Source organism: Oreochromis niloticus, linkage group LG6, assembly GCF_001858045.2.
Source record: "Oreochromis niloticus isolate F11D_XX linkage group LG6, O_niloticus_UMD_NMBU, whole genome shotgun sequence".
Taxonomy (NCBI): Eukaryota; Metazoa; Chordata; class Actinopteri; order Cichliformes; family Cichlidae; genus Oreochromis; species Oreochromis niloticus.
This window is the reverse complement of record NC_031971.2, coordinates 19541369-19563940: the sequence shown is the minus strand read 5'-3', so window position 1 is coordinate 19563940 and position 22572 is coordinate 19541369. Positions and strand designations below refer to the sequence as shown.

Below are 22572 nucleotides of genomic sequence, written 5' to 3'. Positions count from 1 at the left end.
TTACTCAAAATTATCATGGACATGTCACCTGAAATCTACTTAAGAGATTTTATAATCTAGTTTAATTTCCACTGCTGAGCCAATTTAACGGTAACAATCATCAATTCGGCGGACAACTAATTTAGAATTCATCCAATGTGCACAATTTTTAACAGGCTTGTGCTTACCTTTAAATCTTTTAGACCGGTCTGTTGTCCGCCTCATATCAGATCGTACCTTAAGGTCCAAATTAGTCCCCTCAGCCACAAAAGAATCCGGGTCACTGGCACCAAGTATTAAATCCCAGTTCTTTTGGATTCTTTACGGCCAAAAAAGACATGGCTCATAGTGGTCTTTCACTTTAAAAATGGTCTTTAATTTTACATATCCCGGGACATGGAGACCTGAACACACGAACACATAAGCTCAGGTCTGCAGCACAAAAAGGAAGCCTAGTTATTTATATACTTCCTCTCGACGTCACACCACACTTTAAGTTTCGATCAAACACTCTGCTTAGTTTCACTTTCTGCCTCTGCAAAAGCCTGCAGTTTCCTGTCAGCCTGCAACCTAGTTTTACAATGAAGTCTGGGCCTCTCATAAAACACACTAATCAGCATTTAGATTATATATTTATTTCTTAACACACCCAAAGAGATTGTTTCTGCTGAGCATAGTAATTCAAACTCAGTGACTGTTTACTCAGATTCTGTAATCTCAGGAATTGTTAACCCTGAGCCTGCCTTTCCAGTGTTTGAAAACTCTGCGTTTGCTATCTCAGGCTATGTAAATTTAGACATAGTAGAAACAGAGACTGTTTTCCCAGAGGCCACTTTTTCCGGCCCTATGAATTTAAATGATTCATTTCATTCTCCCTCTGAGCCTGGGGATATCACAACAAATTCAATGAGTGCTAGCTCTGAGACTGGACATTCAGAAACAGCGTACATGGCATCTACAGTAACTGAAACTCTCTCTAGTGCTTCCCCAGAGACTAAGCTTCTGTTTTCAGCTACCTCTGGATCCCTGGAAGCTATGGAGATTTCCCAACCCACACAGCCTGCGTCAGCTGGGCGCTCCTTCAACTTCCTCCAATTTTTGACCAAACCCTTAGTATCCTGTTTATCACACATAATAAAAAGTGTTTATGGCCTGTGTGCAGCAGACTTTTGTCTCTGAGTAAGAGGATGTCCATGGCGTCATGTAAAACTAACTTGAAATTCTAACCATTTTGATGATAAATTATGCAAACTTATAACTGGAGCATATTTGTCTTGTCTCTCTCATAAAAAACCCTGCAAGAACTGTACATGCATCACAGTTTGCATATCACCTTTAACTTTATCTGTTCAAAGTAGTGTAGTAGAAGGAAATACTACAAATCCTAATGTGTATCCCACAACCTACTGAGTATGCAAACAAATAATGAATATTGACTGATCATATATATATATATATATATATATATATATGTATATATATATATATATATTGTGAGTACAAGAAAATAATTATTAGAATGTAATGTGTTAAATTTGTTTAGATCACAGTAATAAGGAAGGATTGGTCTGTGTTTTAGTTTGGCTTAGCTGTAGGCCTGAGTGTGTGTAATTGTTTAGAGGGAAAGGAATTTATTGACACTGAGGGTCTGCTGTCATAAAAGGAGACAGGAAGCTACAGTTGGGGGTTGCTGATGCTGATGCTTGTACCTTTAATAAAAACTCATAATTGCCATAACTTAGAAGTAGGCTTGCAGGAGACTCTCCACCTTATCTGTAAATGTAAGACAACAAGAGGCCAATGGCCCAGTGGATGCAGAGTGGGGGTCTCAGTGTTTGTAATATGTTAACTCTGTTTTCTATGTTGTGTAGAGGAATTTGGTTTAACCTGGGTGAGGAGATTACTTTTATGACCCCCAGGAAGTCACGTATACAGAGACACACACAAACAGTGCTTTGACTGTTATGACGCACCCACACTGACATGCACATTCACTCACACTGACATGCACATTCACTCACGTGCACAGACATATACACAGGTACGCGTACACAGTCATTCACGTGCACTCACATAGACATACGGGTATGCGCACACACAGGCACTCACGTGCTCGTGCACATAGACACAGACACAGAGTTTGCAGCACATTGTGGGGGGTTTTATGATGGGGTCGCTCCTACAAAGCTGCCTGGAACTAACAAAGGGGGGAAGATCTTTACAGAGGGACACCGGCCTCGTCTTCCCTTCTGGAAGTGCATGCTTAAATGAGGATGAATAAAGATGAATAAAGTTTTTGTAACAATGACTACTGGGTCCGGTGCCATCTCTGGGAGCCCGAGGAATAAAAAAAGAACCGGGGTAAAACTGATTTCCCAACAATATACACAGTGGCTTGCAAAAGTATTTGGCCCCCTTGAACTTTTCCAGATTTTGTCACATTACAGCCACAAACACAAATCAATTTGATTGGAATTCCACGTGAAAGACCAATACAAAGTGGTGTACACGTGAGAAGTGGAACGAAAATCATACATGATTGCAAACATTTTTTACAAATAAATAACTGAAAAGTGGGGTGTGCGTAATTATTCAGCCCCTTTTGGTCTGAGTGCAGTCAGTTGCCCATAGACATTGCCTGATGAGTGCTAATGACTAAATAGAGTGCACCTGTGTGTAATCTAATGTCAGTACAAATACAGCTGCTCTGTGACAGCCTCAGAGGTTGTCTAAGAGAATATTGGGAGCAACAACACCATGAAGTCCAAAGAACACACCAGACAGGTCAGGGATAAAGTTATTGAGAAATTTAAAGCAGGCTTAGGCTACAAAAAGATTTCCCAAGCCTTGAACATCCCACGGAGCACTGTTCAAGCGATCATTCAGAAATGGAAGGAGTATGGCACAACTGTAAACCTACCAAGACAAGGCCGTCCACCTAAACTCACAGGCCGAACAAGGAGAGCGCTGATCAGAAATGCAGCCAAGAGGCCCATGGTGACTCTGGACGAGCTGCAGAGATCTACAGCTCAGGTGGGGGAATCTGTCCATAAGACAACTATTAGTCGTGCACTGCACAAAGTTGGCCTTTATGGAAGAGTAGCAAGAAGAAAGCCATTGTGAACAGAAAACCATAAGAAGTCCCGTTTGCAGTTTGCCACAAGCCATGTGGGGGACACAGCAAACACGTGGAAGAAGGTGCTCTGGTCAGATGAGACCAAAATGGAACTTTTTGGCCAAAATGCAAAATGCTATGTGTGGCGGAAAACTAACACTGCACATCACTCTGAACACACCATCCCCACTGTCAAATATGGTGGTGGCAGCATCATGCTCTGGGGGTGCTTCTCTTCAGCAGGGACATGGAAGCTGGTCAGAATTGATGGAAGATGGATGGAGCCAAATACAGGGCAATCTTGGAAGAAAACCTCTTGGAGTCTGCAAAAGACTTGAGACTGGGGCGGAGGTTCACCTTCCAGCAGGACAACGACCCTAAACATAAAGCCAGGGCAACAATGGAATGGTTTAAAACAAAACATATCCATGTGTTAGAATGGCCCAGTCAAAGTCCAGATCTAAATCCAATCAAGAATCTGTGGCAAGATCTGAAAACTGCTGTTCACAAACGCTGTCCATCTGATCTGACTGAGCTGGAGCTGTTTTGGAAAGAAGAATGGGCAAGGATTTCAGTCTCTAGATATGCAAAGCTGGTAGAGACATACCCTAAAAGACTGGCAGCTGTAATTGCAGCAAAAGGTGGTTCTACAAAGTATTGACTCAGTGGGCTGAATAATTACGCACACCCCACTTTTCAGTTATTTATTTGTAAAAAATGTTTGGAATCATGTATGATTTTGGTTCCACTTCTCACGTGTACACCACTTTGTATTGGTCTTTCACGTGGAATTCCAATAAAATTGATTCATGTTTGAGGCTGTAATGTGACAAAATGTGGAAAAGTTCAAGGGAGCCGAATACTTTTGCAAGCCACCGTATATATATATATATATATATATATATATATATATATATATATACATATATATATATATATATATATATATATATATATGCATGGAAGGACAGGCCCCTGCACGGTATGTACCACCGGCAGATAGAGGAGGTGGCTGATATCCAGAAATCCAACCAGTGGCTGGACAAAGCTGGACTGAAAGACAGCACAGAGGCACTAATCATGGCAGCACAAGAACAAGCTCTGAGTACAAGATCCATAGAGGCTGGGGTCTATCACACCAGGCAAGACCCCAGGTGCAGGTTGTGTAAAGATGCCCCAGAGACAATCCAGCACATAACAGCAGGATGCAAGATGCTAGCAGGCAAGGCATACATGGAACGCCATAACCAAGTGGCCGGCATAGTGTACAGGAACATCTGTGCCGAGTATAACCTGGAAGTCCCAAGGTCAAAATGGGAGATGCCCCCAAGGGTGGTGGAGAATGACCGAGCTAAGATCCTGTGGGACTTCCAGATACAGACGGACAAAATGGTGGTGGCTAACCAACTGGACATAGTGGTGGTAGACAAACAGAAGAAGACGGCCGTAGTGATTGATGTAGCGGTTCCGAATGACAGCAATATCAGGAAGTTGGAACACGAGAAGCTGGAGAAATACCAAGGGCTCAGAGAAGAGCTCGAGAGGATGTGGAGGGTGAAGGTAACAGTGGTCCCCGTGGTAATCGGAGCACTAGGTGCGGTGACTCCCAAGCTAGGCGAGTGGCTCGAGCAGATCCCGGGAACAACATCGGACATCTCTGTCCAGAAGAGCGCAGTCCTGGGAACAGCTAAGATACTGCGCAGGACCCTCAAGCTCCCAGGCCTCTGGTAGAGGACCCGAGCTTGAAGGATAAACCGCCCGTAGGGGCGTGCTGGGTGTTTGTTTTTTGTTTTTTTATATATATATGTTGGGGAAGGTACTGGAGGATCAGCTACCAGTCAAGAATCTGTATGAGTAGAGCCGCGAAAGGAATTGGAAGACTAACAACAGGAGCCTTTGACTCGATGCCTTACATAGGTCCTGGAATGCCTAGAACTGTGTACGAGCCTAAGAGGCTTTCCAACACCTTGTTCTCCCCTGAAAGGAAGGAGTATGTAATCGCCTGTGTTTGTTTGTCTGTCTGTAATTTAGCAGTTTAGCGTCCACAGTTTTAAAGATATCATTTTCAAATTTTGTGTGATGGGAGATACAAATAACATATAAACCTGATTCAATTTGGCTAAAAAATCATGTCAAGGTAACACCAGATGTGAAAATCACTATAATATCGGATAGGATAGGACTCAACTTTGTTGTCATTGCAAATGTATAAATACAGGGTAATGAAATACAGTTTGCATGGACGAATGTACAGATGTACAGATGTATACACATAAGGGTAGTATAAAAGGTGGGAATAGTTAAAAACTGATTATGTACAAATATGTATACAAATGTTCATAGTACATCTGTATATCTGCCCGTCTGTATAGCAATTTAGAACAAATATGCAGATGTGCTACATATATACAGATGTATTTATGTGTGGTAACCACTGATTTATATGTGCGTATATATGCAATAGACTTATGGCTTCCATCTACCATCCCACCAATTAATATATTTATTGCTTTTCCTTTTTATTTCTATCTATATATTCTGTATTTATATAAGTGTATACATGTACATATGCCATATTTATGCATATGTTCATTATGTCTCATTCCCCTTAATTTTATATTAACTCTGTAATATGCAACTTCTGTCAGTGTTTTGCTACTGCAAACTGAATTTCCCAGAGGAACGCACCCAAGGGATTAATAAAGTTCTATCTAATCTAAGCTAAAACAAATCTACAGTGTGCTATGAATATATCTACAGTTGTGGAAGCATAGTGTTCTGAACAGACTATATTGGGGAACAGTGTAAGTAGTATAACTGAGACTACGCTATGTCTGTGTCCTAATATATAGTATATATAATATAGGGAAGCAGTATAGTATTAGCATACTACCTTAATGCATTCCTGTTGGGAAAATATAACTAGTAGCAAATCTACTACTGAGTGCAAGGTAATCAGTGGTATACCGGACAACTGTAGTTTTAGTAAAAGTCTTTATTTTCAATATTTCACAATTAATGTTTTTTTTTTTTTTTAAGAAAATAGCATAGCCTTGAAATCCAAAGCAAGCTGTTTGTGTTGCCTCTTTCGTCAGGACTGGAGGAACGATGAATGATCCTGCAAAACATCTATGTCCTGTCCAGGCAAGCCTTAATCTAATCTCTACAGTATGATTTTTAACAAACATGGGTATCTATAAATATGCTACTGTGAAGAACAGACCCAACACGCAGTCTTTCTGTGCTCAAGTGAGGCTTTATTTAACACTCAGCAGCTGATTCTGTTGTTTTGGTACTGGGTACTCAGGAAACAGGCACCCATTAGCTGCTGCAACAACAGCCTCTCACTCCTCTGACTCTGGCGTCACTAAATACACAGACAGGGGAAATGATCATTAGCCTGAGCACATGCACCTGCCTTCCAGCATACCTCGCCACCACCCTGACAGCTCACTTTGCTCCCCCTCCCCTTCAGCAGGCCAGAGACAACACCCCTGCCACAGCTACATATTCTATGATAATGCATACTCGGGTGAATGATCTGGTTGATTTGGGAGAAACTGCAATGAACGAGGAGATTTCGTTTATATTGTCTAGAGTAATCTTTTTGCTAACTCTTTGTAAGACTGAGTCACTCAAAATTAAGCGGGGATTTTCAATAATCCTGTAAATAAATAAAAAAATCCCAGTGCAATTTAACAAAAGTTTTTATTCATTGTTTGTTCGTTTTCAATTCATCCTTTGTGGCAGTTGTAGCTGTTGGTTAAGGAGCAGCTTATCGTAGAGCGGCAAGAAGCAAAGCAAGGAGCGTTGAATTCTGCAGAAGTGTTGGATTCTGTAGAAGAGGTAGTAGCAGGGTAAGACGATTTAGGGTCCCAAAACTCTGCAAGAAAATCAGTAATATATATTATTACATGTGGTAATGCATTCTCTGGTGAATAACTTCTTAGAGATATGTAAATATTAGAGAGTCAAGTGTGTCTAATGTTCAAACCTAGAAAGACAAACATGAGACTCACCCCCTCCCCAGATGAAGAACGTGCATCGCGCTCGTGTGCTGAGTCATTCTGTTTAAAAGCAAACATGCAAATGTGTTGTTTGGATATGACAGGATAGGAGCACTGATACAGTCTCTGGTTACACAGTTACACACACAGTGCAAGATATATTCATATATTACAGATGACATCACTAGTACAGTCTACAGTCATATTACACTTACAGGATTTGCCAGAGCAAGGCTCAGCAGGCATCCAAGCAGAAACACAACCTTGATCATGGTTTCAGTAATTTCACCTGTTAACAATATTTCAGATGAGATGTGGTCCAAACCATCTGCAAAATCACCATTTTGCCAACATTATACAGAAAACAGAGAAGCAATAAGAGATTGATAAGAAATGTTACCGTCAGGTCTTCACAACTTCAGCAGACTGTCTCAGAGATGTGGATAATTGTGGTAATGCAGTACTGACAGCAGAGCTTTTTATACACAGTTGCAAGTGATGATTTAATCTCATTTGCGTAACTGTTGGGCAATTGTAGTTCTCAGAAAACATTCTCATCTTGACAAGGGTAAACACAATTAGGCAATAATCAGGGACGCACCTGATTAATCTTTTTGCTGCAACACAGTGATGTGAGATTGACCAGGTATGAGTCATTAAAAACAAATGCTTTTTGTGTATGTTCCTTTAAGTATAATTGTCTACCCTTTAAAATGTAGCGGTAATGGTCACCAGGTTGTATCTATCTATATATCTATCTTCTGGCTTTTTAAAAAATGTAAAGAAAGTAGAAAATAATCAGGTGTTGTATATTACCACCGTTCAGGGGTGGGTCTGTGACCCAGCATTTTGTGTTATTATGTATTGTTGATTTCTTTTATTAATAATATGTTAAATTCATGTGCTATTCTTTAGTAATGGTATAGTTTTTTTGAATTCTGTTAAGTTGTATTATTATTAGATTATTATTATCATTTAAAATGGTTAAAATCACACACAGGTGTATCACGCCAGGTGCACAGGATCAGTACATCGTTACCCAGCATTATAAAGGAGACTTGTCCTATTGAAACCTCAGATTTAGTTTGGTATGCTCCTCACTTTTGAAGTGTTGAGGTGAGCGCCATAGTGAGATCTAATAGCTGTCTGATGCCCTAAGAAAGAAGACTGTGGCCACTTATGAGTGTGGTAAGGGATTTAAAAAGATCTCAAAAGAATTTGACATCAGCCATTCCACCATCTGGAAAAGTATTTACAAGTGGAGCACATTCAAAACAATTGCCACCATGCCCAGGTCTGGCCCTCCAAGCAAATTCACCCCCAGAGCAGACCGCAAGGTCCTCAAAGAAGTCATCAAAAAGCCTAGAATGTCATCACTGGAACTACAGGAGGCTCTGGCTGCTGTCGATGTGAAAGCGCATGACTCTACTATCAGAAAGAGACTACACAAGTTTGACTTTCATGGGAGGTGTGCAAGGAGGAAACCTTTGCTCTCTAAGAGAAACATTGAGACCAGACTGAAGTTTGTCAGGACGAACGTAGACGAACACCATGACTTCTGGAATAATGTTCTTTGGAAAGATGAATCTAAAATGAAATTATTTGGACACCAGAACAGTAGACATGTTTGGCATAAACCAAATACAGCCTTGGAAGAAAAGAATCTCATACCAACTGTGAAGCATGGAGGTGTTAGGATGCCTGGGTCGTTGACCCAGGGTTTTGAGTTTATTATATTAATTATCATTTCTAGTCTTTGGTTTCTTAGAGTTCTGTCTTATGGTTTACGTCTCTGTTCCCTCTGTGGCAGTGCCTGCCTGTAAGTCTGTGTCTTTAAGTTCAGTCTGTGTAAAGTTTACCTTGGAGTCTCAGTTTTGTTACTTTTTTGGAGTTCAGCATTAAAGCTGTATTTGAGTTCACGTTTCGTTTCTGTGAGTCTGCATTTTGGGTCCTTCATATCACCACTCCTGTCTGCACACAGCCTTGACATAACAGAAGATCGCGACCAGAGTATGGACCCAGCAGACTCCGTGTGGTATCGGCGACCCGCAGTATCTGCCTTCCTCAAGGAGAGGGTGAGGCAGGAGGCTAAGCATGCCCGGGAGCTCGAGTCACCCTTCTATGGGTCACGTTTGGCTTGGGGAGGGCCCCGCAGCCTCCAAACTGCCATGGCTACGGCTGAGCCGGCACCTATGCCTCGGTCTATCAGATTGAGCACATGCTCATTATCTCAGTCACTACACCTTCGTTTCCACCCCCGGTTTTCCAGTCCGACAAGAGGGTTAAGCGGCGGAGGAAGAAGGATTACGTGACGCCAGACGTTAGACTCACTCCGCTGCAGTCCTTCGCTCTGTTTTTGGGTCTGCCACGTTCTGAACTTCACAAACTCTCTGCTTCCTCATCGCAGCCCAGTCCTTTGGAGGATTCGCAGCCCAGCTTGCCACCTCCCACTTCCCAGAGAAAGTGACACTCAAACCGTCGCCACTCTGTCTCTGCTGAGCCTGCTCTTCTGCCTTCCCGTGCTCCTGCTCCCAGGGCAGCTGCTGTCCAGCCATCCCCTGCACCTGTATCAGTTCCTCGGGTGAGGGGGGCTAGGGCCCAGTTGATCCCTGCTCCAATTTCCAGGCCAGCTGAGGCTCTGCTAGTCCCTGCACCCGTACCTGTTGCTCGGGTGGGGACAGCAGCTGCCCAGCCGTCGTCTGTGCCTGTTCCGGTTCCCAGGATGAGGCTTGCCAGGACACAGCCTACCTCTGCACCCATACCTACTCCTTGGGTGGGAGCGGCTAGTGCCCAGCAGGCTCGTGCACCCATTCCTGAACTTGCTGGAGGCTCTGGTGAGCCCGTCCAGCCGTTTTTCTCATGTTCTCGAGGCTCAGGAGAATTAGCTCAGCTACCTGCTAATCCACCACCTAACCCACCATTACTACCATCTTTACAACAGTCAATACATCTGAAACTTCTGTCCATAGCTCACACATTAGCTCACTTATCAGTTCAGCCACCTGTTCCTGCTGGAGGGTCCGAGGGGCCCGTCCAGCCTTCGTCTGTTCTCGCTGGGGGTTCTGGAGAACCGCACCAGCCTTTGTGTGTCTCTGCTGGAGGGACCCAGGGGCCTGTCCAACCGTCTGTTCCCGCTGGGGGTTCTGGAGAACCGCTCCAGCTGTCTTCCGTCTCCGCTGCAGGGTCTGAGGGGCCCGTTCAGCCACTGCCTCTGCTGGAGGGTCCAAGGGGCCCGTCCAGCCTTCGTCTGCCTCCGCTGGAGGGTCCGAGGGGCCCGTCCAGCAACCTGCCTCCGCTGGAGGGTCCGAGGGGCCCCTCCAATCTTCATCGCCTGCAGCACCACCATCTGCGGCTGCCACGCCGTTGCCTGCAGCGCCACTTCCTGCAGTTTACACACTGCCGCCTGCAGTGCCACCACCTGTTCCGTCGCCTGCGGTTGCCATGCTGCCATCTGGTCCTGCTTCGTGTCTGCCTGAGGCCTTCGCACGGGCTGGTTCCGCTTTGTCTACGCCGGAGGTCTCTGCACCGTCTGGCCCTGCCTCACCTCGTCCTGTCCGGCCTGCTCATCCTCGTCCTGTCCGGCCACTTTCCAGGCCGATGGCTGGACGTCATCGCCGTCATGGACGGCCCCCTGAACTACGTCTCCGCCGGTGCCTCCCGCACTGCTGGCCTCCCGAACTGTTTCCTGGGCTCTTGGGCTGTCAACCTCCGGGCCGGCCCCCTGAACTGCCCGGGTTTGGACTGTTGTGCCGTCAGCCTCTGGGCCGGACCCCTGAGCTTTTTTTGGGGGTGTTTTCCTGGCCACCTGCGCCTTTTTTTTTGTGCCTTTTTTTGTCTGGTTATTTTCTGGGCTCCTGTGTTTCATGTTTTGGTCTCCGGCTCCTTGTGTTTAGTTTGTTTGTTATTTTTCCTGTTTTACTTTGGAGGTGCATGTCTTATGTTAATGTATCTGGTTTTGCTTCCCCTGTTTCGTTAGCCCTGATTTGCCCGAGCTGTGTTTCCCTCCTGTTACCCATTCCCTGATTGCTCCCTCTGTGTATTTAAGCCCTGTGTTTTTCTGTGTCCGTGTCATGATCTACCCTTATCCACCCTCTTCTTGCTGTGTGTTCTGTCTGCGTAAGTTTATTTGCAAGTTTGTTACCTTTTGAGTTTAGCAATAAATCTGAGTTTCAGTTACTTTCCACCTCCGAGTGTCTGCACCTTGGGTCCTTTTCCTGCCTGCACACAGCCGTTACATAACAGGAGGCGGCAGTATCATAATTTGGGGATGCTTATCTGAGGCACCACCTGGCCAGCTCACCATCATAGAATCCATCATGAAGTCTACTATGTGTCAGAGGGTGGGTGAAGAACATATGAGGAGTGTGGCAAACTTCTGATCTTCTGATCGATGTCAGAAACTGGTAAAAGGCTACAAAAGGTGTCTTACTGAAGTTATATCAGCCAAAGGTGGCAACACTAGTTATTAGGGGGGGTAGAGTGGCCTAACTTTTTCCTCCATTAAAATACACATTTTTGTTCTTTTTTTTGAGTGTGTGTGTAAATTTTTTTTTAAAAAAATTTTTTTGTTTAATTGCAATTAAGTCACTTACTTTTCCAGTAATACATGAAAACATGATTGGACAGTGATATATGGACATTTCTTAATAAAGAGCTGATTATTTAATTATTTTTTAATTTTCTCACATGACTGTTGTAAAAGTACCAGACACACACGATCATTGTGCTCACTATTATTGCGTTTTCTTGACAGTTGTGAACTCAAGGAAAACAGTCTGTTCCAGTCCAGCTCTCTCTCTCCCCGCTTGACTCTGGCTTCACTATATAGAGAAATAGAAAGAGACTCCATCATCAGTCAATCACCACCACCTGTGCTCACCTGCTTCCCGGTACTGATCCCTTGAGCTCACTGCACCACTCCTCCCCTGCAGCTGCACCAGGGACCACACCTCAGCCACAACTGTATTTCTTGTGTAACAATTGTAAAAGATCATTTTTTTTATTTGCTTGGATGAATCTGTCATTTCAGTACATCTTTATTGTCTTCATTATCTTTTTTTTTTCATCACTTATTGGTTCCACAATAAGTGGAACCATGCTGAAGGTATTTCTGCTTGGATGCTTCCTATGCCTCACTCCAGTTCAACCAGTAAGTATTATTATATAAGTGATTATATATGCTACTACTTGAAAATGCAAATACAAGTAATACAATACTTGGGAATTTTCTACAGATTGTCAATGTGTATGAAAAGTATGGTGGCTCTCACCACGGCTGATATGAGGTGAGTGCTTTCTTTATCCTCCACATTTAAATCACACATGAACATCACTTTCTGTAAAACATTTGGATTTTTTTTCTCTCTACAGATCACCACGAACAACAATATTTCCCTGCAGCAACTTCTCTCTGTCCTCCTACAAGCACCTGCTAAAACCACTACAACAGCTGCACCCACTACAACTCCCTGAAATCTGAAAGAAAACCAAAAATCGAGCCAGCATTGCGTTTTTAGCGACAGCACAATAAATGCAATGCTGGCTCGATTTTGGTTACCTTTCAGATTTCAAGGAGTTGTAGTGGGTGCAGCTGTTGTAGCTGTTGATTCTGCGAAGAAGATTGGGCCATCCCGCAGCGATGTTAAAGACTCATTGCCTGCTATCACAAATGCTTGATTGAATTTCTTGGAGTCAAAAGTGACACAACCAGTTATTAGGTTTAGGGTGTAATTACCTTTTCACACAGGACCAGGTAGATTTGAATACATTTCTTCATTCTACTGTTTCTATGTCACCAAATACACCTTTTAAGATCTTGGTTTTTTTTTTCTTTTTTTAGCTCAGAACGTAGTAGCATAATTTTCAAACAATAAGTCAACTATACCATTACTTAAGTATAGCACATGACTTTAACAAAATAATAACATAAGAAATCAACAATATAAAGTAACACAAAATGCTGGGTCACAGACCCACCCCTGAACGGTGGTAATATACAACACCTGATTATTTTCTAGTTTCTTTACATTTTCTAAAAAGCCAGAAGATAGATATATAGATAGATAGGACCTGGTGATCATTACCCCTACATTTTAAAGGGTAGACAATTATACTCAAAGGAACATACACAAACAACATTTCTTTTGTATGTGACTCATACCTGGGCAATCTCACATCACTGTGTTGCAGCAAAAAGGATTAATCAGGTGTGTCCCTGATTATTGCCTAATTGTGTTTACCCTTGTTAAGATGAGAAGTTTTTCTAAGAATTACAATTTCCCAACAATTACGCAAATGAGGTTAAATCATCTCTTGCAACTGTGTATAAAAAGCTCTGCTGTCAGTACAACATTACCACAATCATCTACATCTCTGAGACAGTCTGCTGAAGTTGTGAAGACCTGACGGTAACATTTCTTATCAATTTTTTATCGCTTCTCTGTTTTCTGTATAATGTTGGTGGAATGGTGATTTTGCAGATGGTTTGGACCACATCTCATCAGAATTATTGTTAACAGGTGAAATCACTGAAACCATGATCAAGATTGTGTTTCTGCTTGGATGCCTGCTGAGCCTTGCTCTGGCAAATCCTGTAAGTGTAATATGACTGTAGAATGATATATCTTGCACTGTGTGTGTAACTGTGTAACCAGAGACTGTATCAGTGCTCCTATCCTGTCATATCCAAACAACACATTTGCATGTTTGTTTTTAAACAGAATGACTCAGCACACGAGCGCGATGCACGTTCTTCATCTGGGGAGGGGGTGAGTCTCATGTTTGTCTTTCTAGGTTTGAACATTAGACACACTGGACTCTCTGATATTTACATATCTCAAAGATGTTATTCACCAGAGAATGCATTACCACATGTAATAATATATATTACTGATTTTCTTGCAGAGTTTTGGGACCCTAAATCGTCTTACCCTGCTACTACCTCTTCTACAGAATCCAACACTTCTGCAGAATTCAACGCTCCTTGCTTTGCTTCTTGCCGCTCTACGATAAGCTGCTCCTTAACCAACAGCTACAACTGCCACAAAGGATGAATTGAAAACGAACAAACAATGAATAAAAACTTTTGTTAAATTGCACTGGGATTTTTTTATTTATTTACAGGATTATTGAAAATCCCCGCTTATTTCTGAGTGACTGGGTGTTACAAAGAGTTTAAAAAACCCAGATTATTCTAGTCAATATAAACAACATCTCCTTGTTCATGCAGTTTCTCCCAAATCAACCAAATAATTCAGTATGCATTATCACAGAATATGTAGCATATTTATAGATACCTATGTTTGTCAAAAACCATATAAGTGGAGATTATATTAAGGCTTGCCTGGAGAGGTCACAGATGTTTTGCAGGATCATTCATCATCCCTCCAGTCCAGAAAAAAGAGAATACAGAAACAGCTTGTTTTGGATGGCAGGGCTAAGATATTTTCTTTAAAAAAAAAAAAACATTAATTGTGAGGAAATATTTAAAATATAGAGTTTTACTAAAACTACAGTTGTCCGGTATGTCACTGATTACCTTGCGCGAAATAGTAGATTTGCTACTAATTGTGTTTTCGCAACAGAAATGCATTATGTTAACTGGTTTACAGTTTAAGAAAAGCTCAGCACAACACCACAATATTATTATTATAATTATTTTTTTTATGTTTTTTTATTAGTTTTTTCTGTTTTCACAAATAGTACATAATTGCATAACATAATAAAGTATACAATTCCGAACCAAAAATAAATAAATAAAAAACATAAACAAACAAATAAACAAAACAGAACAAAAACAAACAAATAAACAGACTGATAACTAAGCACAAAACACCAGCTCAGGTCCAGATTGTATTTTATTTTATTCTCTATAGTATTTACAACATAGTTTTTAAGTATTTATTTTTGTGAATGTTGCACTGATCAGAGACATCTCTCAATTTCATTGTACTTGTGACAATGACAATAAAGAATATTCTATTCTATTCTATTCTATTCTATTCTATTCTATTCTATCCAAAAATAAATAAATAAATAAAAAGAGACTACAATACAGTGCAATACCTGTAGTCCCAGTAGTACGTTGAAATTTGAACACTCAAGAGAATCCTTGTAACATAATATTAGAAACATCAGGTTCCACATAATTCAAGTATGGTTCCCACACCTTAAAGAATTGATCTGTTTTTGAATGCAGTACACATGTAAGATATTCCAATGGCACTAGATCCAACACTACTCTTTGCCAACCTTTAATAGTTGGTGCTTTTTCATTAATCCATTGGAGTAGTATATTCTTCCTCGCCGCATAGGTGAGAACACAGTACAATCTCCTATTATTCTTGGATATTAACCGCCGGCTGGGGAGGCCCAGTATGAGAGACATAGGGTCCATATCCAATTCATAACAGAAAATCTTCTCCATTTCAGATAACACATTAGACCAATATTCTTGCAATTTCAAACATGACCAGAAGCTGTGAGTTAAGATACCAATTTCTGTCTTGCATTTAAGGCACATGGGTGAAAAGGTAGGATTATACTGATGTCTGCGAAATATGGATATATGCATTCTATGTATAATTTTTAACTGTATTGCTTTGGTAAGATTACAAACTGAGATTGATTTGGCATAACTCCAGACATCTTTCCACTCTTCATCATCAATTGCTATACCTAACTCCTTTTCCCATGTGCCTTTAAGCCTCTGTGACATCACTGAAGGTACAGAATATAAAGCCTTATAAAATATCTTCACAGGTACCTCTTTATCTGTTAAAAATAATAATTTTCAACAGGAGAGACTTCATGACTCTCACTAAAGTCAGTACTATGCAAGATATAATGCCTTATCTGTAAGTAACGGAAAAAGTCATGTTTGGAGAGAGAGTATTTCTCAACCATTTGGTCAAATGACATAACTACATAGTCAGAGAATAAGTCCCTCAGTCTGTGAATTCCTTAGTTCTTCCATTCCTTAAAACCTATATCTAACATCCCCGGTTGAAAGTCAGGATTATTCACAATAGGGGTAAACACAGATGTTAACTTCAACCTTCCCTCAATTCGACATACTGACCGCCAGGCCTTAAGTGTATTAAATGTGACTGGATTATCACAGCTCAATCTAATATCTTTAAAGTTCTTAAAGAACAGTAAGTCCCTTAATGGATACTTTGAAAGAGAGGTTTCAATCCCCAACCAGATAGAGTGTAAATTATTTATGACCCAGTCATGAATATAGCACATGTGAGTACTCAATTGATATGTTCTAATATTTGGTAAATCTAAACCCCCTACTGAACTCGGGAGCTGCAATGTAGCCATCTTAAGTTTTGGTCTGCGTTTGCTCCATATAAAAGAGCTTAGCCAGCCATTCAGATCCTTCATCACCCTATTTGAAAATATAACTGGAATCATTTGAACAGGATATAACAGTCAAGGCAAAATATTCATCTTAATCAAAGCTATATGTCCTAGCCAGGAAATGGGTAGGGAATTCCATCTCTCCAAATCCTGCTTTACCTTCTCGAACAGAGGGACAAAATTTGCTTTATACATTTGTTTAAATTTTGGAGTTATAAATATCCCTAAGTATACAAAACCTGTGGGGGACCATTTGAAGGGGAAGGAAGACAGTCCAGTTGGCACTGAATTAAGGCTCCCAATTGGCATAGCCTCTGACTTAGTCAAATTTACTTTATAACCAGAAAATTGACTAAATGTATCAATAATGTTAAGTAAAGCCGGTATTGATGTCTCTGGATCAGAAATAAATATTAAAACATCATCCGCATATAAACTGATCTTATGCTCATAATCGATTTGCAAGCCCCGTACATCAGGTGCCGTCCTTATAGCCTCGGCTAACGGTTCGATGGCAATAGCAAACAAAAGAGGTGACAGTGGGCAGCCTTGCCTCGTTCCTCTATACAATGGGAAACTATCTGATTTCAGTCCATTGGACAAGATGGACGCCTGAGGATTATCATACAAAATCTTTATCCACTTAATGAAATTATCACCAAGACTAAATTTATTTAAAGTATAAAATAAGTAAGTCCATTCTATCCGGTCAAAAGCTTTTTCAGCATCCAGAGAAAGCACCAAACCGCCCATGTTCCTTTGCTGAGCAGCCTGAATTAGATTGAGAAGGCGCCTGACATTATTACGAGAATTACGGCCTTTTATAAAGCCTGTTTGATCTTCTTTAATAATTCCAGGCAGGAGAATTTCAAGTCGAGTAGCTAATATTTTAGAAAGTATCTTCCGGTCCACATTTAGAAGAGCTATCGGTCTATAAGAGGAACAAGACTCTGCGCACTTCCCCTTCTTCAAAATAAGAGAAATATTAGCTTCCCTTAGAGTCTGAGGTAATCTATTATGTAAGAACGAATAATAAAACATATTAAGTAATGGGTCTATTAACAGCTCACTAAATTCTTTATAAAATTCACTACTAAAGCCATCAGGTCCTGGGGCTTTTCCGTTCTTTAAAGTTTTTATAGCGTTTAGTACTTCCTCTCTAGAAATGGGAGCATTAAGGGTAGTCTGTTGTTTATTTGTTATGGTAGGCAGATTGAGCCTGGAGAAGAAATCCTCCATTAATTCCAGTGCGTCAACTGATTGTTCAGATGTATATAGTCTACAATAAAATTCTTTGAAGATGCTATTTATAGTTTTACTATCATATATGCACTCATTCTGAGCATCACAAATAACTGTAATAAATTGTGTTTCAGATCTTTTCTTAGTAAGATATGCCAAGTATTTTCCGGGTTTGTTTCCATGTTCATAAAATCTTTGTCTAGTAAACTTAAGGTTAAGCTCTTCATCTTGCGTAAAAAGGCTATCTAAAGTTGACTGCAGATATCTCTTGCAGTAAAGCCGGAGTTGGGGAGTCAGCATAAGTCCTTTCTTTTGTTTTAAGTTCTGTCATTAACTGATTCTGCTTCCTCAATTTCCACTGCCGCTTACTGATTGAGTAAGAAATAAGAATCCCTCTAGTGTACGCTTTAATAGTTTCCCACAGTAGGGCGGAGTCATTTGTTGACTGCAAATTGATGGACAAAAAATATCTAAACTCAGTGTTGAAGTAAGATATAAATGTATGGTCCTTTAAAATAGTTGTATTTAATCTCCAGTATTTTGCTCTGTTTACCATATTTTTGAGAGAAAGATCCAGCATATGGTCTGAAATTATAATACTACCAATCTCACACGATAAGACTAAGTGCAATAACAGCCCTGGTAAGAAAAAATAATCAATCCTAGTATGGCATTTGTGTGGTGCAGAGAAAAAAGTGTATTCTTTATCTAAAGGGTGTTTATTCTCCATACATCTACAAATCTCAAATCTTCACAGATAGAATTAAGTGCCTTAGCTTGTGGTGAGAGAGGCAAGGCCTTGTGGGGGAGCCTGTCAATAATAGGATTCAGTATACAATTGAAATCTCCCCCCACTATAGAAATGTCAGAATTAATCTCAGCAAAGTCTGTAAATACTGTAGTCATAAAACCAGATGGGTGAACAGGAGGGTAGTAAACATTCAATAGAGAAATAACCATACCCGATAATATTCCCTTGACTATAACATACCTTCCATACCTGTCCTTAACACACTCTGTATTTGAAAAGGGGAGGCTCTTCCTCACAAGGATTGCCACCCCTCTACCACAATATTATTACAGTCCCCTTGATTCTTTAACGTAGTTTGCCAATACTATACTATATAAACTATATACTATACTATACTATACCAGTGGTTCTCAACCTTTCAAAAGGAGTACCACCACATAAAATATATGGCTCTTGAAGTACCACCCTTATGACCGATATTAAAGTACAGTTTAAGTATTTAACACCGTATACATTTTCCATGAGACAATTTTGTTTCTTATATGAATGTTATTTATTTTAACTGTCAAAAACAGCATGTGACAAGTGAGAATGATAACAACTGCACTGCATTAAAACAGTCACAGCAGGTGGGATAGCCAGTCTTTAAGAGATGACCTGATGAAACCGTCTTCCGGGTCCGAACTACTCTGAGTTTAATAAGGCTGTTGTGTTTTTAACATGTTTTAATGCTTTGTATCTTGTTCTATTTAATCTGAACAAGCCCCTAAAAAAAAGTCAGTGATCTCTGTGGACCTGTCTCGGATTTTTTCATCACTATTCATTTTGGTATATAGTACCAATGGTATATTATTTAATCTTAAAAAAAATTGGAGCTTTCCTGCGTACCACCAGAGAGAGCTCAAGTACCACTAGTGGTAAGCGTAGCACAGTTTGAGAACCAGAGTACTATACAATACTATATATACTATATACTATTGGCCAGAGGGGCCGATGGCGCAATATGGCAGCCTCGCTTCTGTCAGTCTGCCCCAGGGCAGCTGTGGCTACAACTGTGGTTTGCCTGCACCAGTGTGTGAATGTGACAGTGAATGAATAGCGGAATTATAAAGCGCTTTGGGTGCCTAGAAAAGCGCTATATAAATGCAATCCCTTATTATTATTCTTATTATATTAGGACAGAGTTTAGGACACTGACATAGCATAGTCTCTGTTATAGTACGTACACTGTTCACTATTAGTCTGTTCAGACCACTATGCTTCCACTACTGTACATATATTCATAGCACTCCGTAGATTGGTTTACCACACATCGATACATCAGTATATATGTAGCACATCTCTATATTTTTTCATAGTACATCTGTATATCTGCCTGTCTGTATAGCAATTTAGAACATCTGTATGCTATACAGATCATCTGTATATCTTTATATATACTTACATCAGTAAATATGCTTACTTAGCCTTCCATCCTAGCTGGAAAAGACAAAAACCTGTTTTTTTTGGTCTTATCTATCATCCACCTGGCCCTTACTCAAAGTTTCTGTTTGAATTCTTAGACTTTTTATCTGATTTAGTGCTCAGCTCAGATAAAGTAATTATTATTGTGCGGGATTTGACTATCTATGTAGATACTGAAAATGACAGCCTTAACACGGGATTTAATGGCTCAACTGGCTTTTCTCAAAATGTAAAAGAACCGACACACCACTTTAATCCCACTCTAGACCTTGTTCAAACATATGTCATAGGAACATAACATTTAACAGTATTTCCTAAAAAAAACCCCCACTTTTGTCTGATCATTGCCCAATAACATTTAAATATACAATAATGGATTACACAGCAGTGGGGAATATATTTCATCATAGTAGATGTCTTTCACAAAATGTTGTAACTACATTTAAAGATATAATTATTCCAGTGTTATCTTCTTTTATGCCTTATGCCAACAGTGCAGAGTAGCTAGCTGAACGCTACTCCCACAGAGGTCTGTTATCATGTCAATGATTTTACTTCTTCAATATGTACCATTCTGGATACTGTAGCTCTTCTGAAAAAGATTTCAGTCAGTACCTGATTCCCAGGTATACCTCACAGACGTGCACCTTAAAGCTGATACAGTGGTCCCTCATTTATCGTGGGAGTTACGTTCTAAAAATAACCTGCTATAGGTGAAATCCCTGAAGTAGCCAACTGTATTTTTTTTTTACAAGTATTATAGATGTTTTAAGGCTGTAAAACCCTTCACTACACACTTTACACACTTTTCTCAGACAAGCATGAACATCTTCACACTTTTCTCTCTTGTTTAAACACTCTCAAAGTTCAAACCTTTGTAGAAAAACAAGTCCAGTATTCCAGAATGAAATCAAGGCTCAAAAGCTGTTTTCAGGTCTAGAACATGGAAATAGAGCAGCTGCAAGAGAATTCAACATTAATGCATCAATGGCATGGAAGTAAAGGAAGCAAGAAGAATGAGTTGAGTAAAGTTTGACTTTTCTGTTTTGTTTTGCTTAATGCGCCTCTGCCTTTTGGGTGCTACCGCAGGTGCCTTTGATGGTGCAAAACGTTTCGTCAACATTGTTGTGTTTGTTGGGGAGAAAACTTACAAACATATAGTACAGCACTTCAGAGTCACACTGCTAGCGATCGAAGATTTTTGTAAATTTGACAAGCTGAACGCATTCTGTACTGTACAGGAAACCCAGCACAAGATTGGACGCAGAACATAATGCGCTGTGCAAACAAAAACAAAAACAAACTATGCAAAATTGCACCAAAAAACATTTGCGAAACAGTGAACCACATTAGGTGAACCACATTATAGCAAGGGGCCGCTGTAACTCATACGCTGCAGAAGAAATTGTGCGTTACTAATTTAGGAGGTAAGGGTGGCTTGGGGAGGTAAGGTGCAATGAGGAGGGAAGTGACGGAAGTGACGGACAAGGTAAGCGACTCATGTTGTAACTGACGTCAGACGCCGGAGATTTTGGCAGAAAATTAAAGCGAATTGTAGCTTAGAATAAAACAAATTCCTTTAAGCTTCAGTATTACCAAATACACTTATCAATTGTCTTACAACTAACAACATTTGTCTAAATACTCTCCAACACCCCTGGGAACAACGGGGAGAGTTTAGAGGCTCTCCAAGATTACATCGATCAGTGCTTCCAGGATCTCGTAATGAAGAAGGCTCAGAGTGCCTCTTCCCCGGCCAAATCTGAGACGCCGTTATCAAAAAGATGTCGCCCGGCAGATTCCCCCGGCACAACATCGCCAGCCGGCAAAGATATTGCAGACATCCTTGAACGATTGTCTAGTTTCGATACAAGGCTGTCCTTGGTGGAGATTCTACACTGGGAATTTAAATCCTTGCAAGAATCCCTGGAGTTCAGCCAGCAGCAGGTGGAAACGCTCGCTGCTGAAAATGCCATGTTAACGGAGTCGGTGAAATGTCTCACTGAAAATGTTACCCAGCTAAATAGAACTGTCTGGGTCTTGAGAAATAATGGTTTAAAATAAAATCCAGCAAGACCTGAAAGAGGTCTTTAACAGACATTGTCCAGTAACAGATAGCCCTGACACTTACTCTCTCTGATAAGCATTAGAGACCATTCATGTTATGCATTCACTTAAATCCCAGGAAAACATCTATACTGATTGCTAGTTAGGTGCTTAAGGATAGACAGTACTAGATCTAGCATGCTAGCCAGGTAATGTCATAGAATTCACCTTCATAGCTGTTGATACAACTGGTCATATATATATCTCAAACCTTTTGCCCTTTTGGAGCTGATCTAGGAACTTGTACTAGACTATGTACATCGCTAGTCAGGTCAAGTGGCTTTTATTGTCATTTCAACCATGTAAAGTGGTACAGTACAGAGTGAAATGAGACAACGTTCCGCCGAGACCCTGGTGCTACATATGAAATATTATGGACAAACACAGGACTACGTAAAGTGCAATGTGCAAAAATTGCAAAAAAAAAAAAAAAAAAAAAAAGACAAGACAGTGCAACACTTGACAGATCAGGGTGGTATTGACAAAAGACAGTGCAATGGAAAAAAATGAGTATTGTTCAAAAGTAACTTGGTGTCTGTAGG

At 40.6% G+C, this 22572-nt stretch overlaps 4 long non-coding RNA genes across 4 annotated transcripts; 3 read left to right on the top strand and 1 right to left on the bottom strand.

Annotated features, from left to right (window-relative positions):
- Positions 1 to 6783: 6783 nt before the first annotated feature.
- On the bottom strand, positions 6784 to 7624 carry LOC102077562 (uncharacterized). The gene is made up of 4 exons (XR_002062587.2): positions 7502 to 7624; positions 7317 to 7390; positions 7114 to 7161; positions 6784 to 6977 (listed from the first exon to the last, which is right to left on the bottom strand). It is a non-coding gene; the product is annotated as an uncharacterized LOC102077562 (long non-coding RNA).
- Positions 7625 to 11784: 4160 nt separating this feature from the next.
- On the top strand, positions 11785 to 12512 carry LOC109202653 (uncharacterized). Its single transcript, XR_002062602.2, has 3 exons — positions 11785 to 12250; positions 12336 to 12386; positions 12472 to 12512. It is a non-coding gene; the product is annotated as an uncharacterized LOC109202653 (long non-coding RNA).
- Positions 12513 to 13422: 910 nt separating this feature from the next.
- On the top strand, positions 13423 to 14198 carry LOC102079877 (uncharacterized). Its single transcript, XR_267003.4, has 4 exons — positions 13423 to 13508; positions 13620 to 13693; positions 13821 to 13868; positions 14005 to 14198. It is a non-coding gene; the product is annotated as an uncharacterized LOC102079877 (long non-coding RNA).
- A 6927-nt stretch (positions 14199 to 21125) lies between these two features.
- On the top strand, positions 21126 to 21953 carry LOC109202604 (uncharacterized). Its single transcript, XR_002062546.2, has 2 exons — positions 21126 to 21413; positions 21599 to 21953. It is a non-coding gene; the product is annotated as an uncharacterized LOC109202604 (long non-coding RNA).
- Positions 21954 to 22572: the final 619 nt, after the last annotated feature.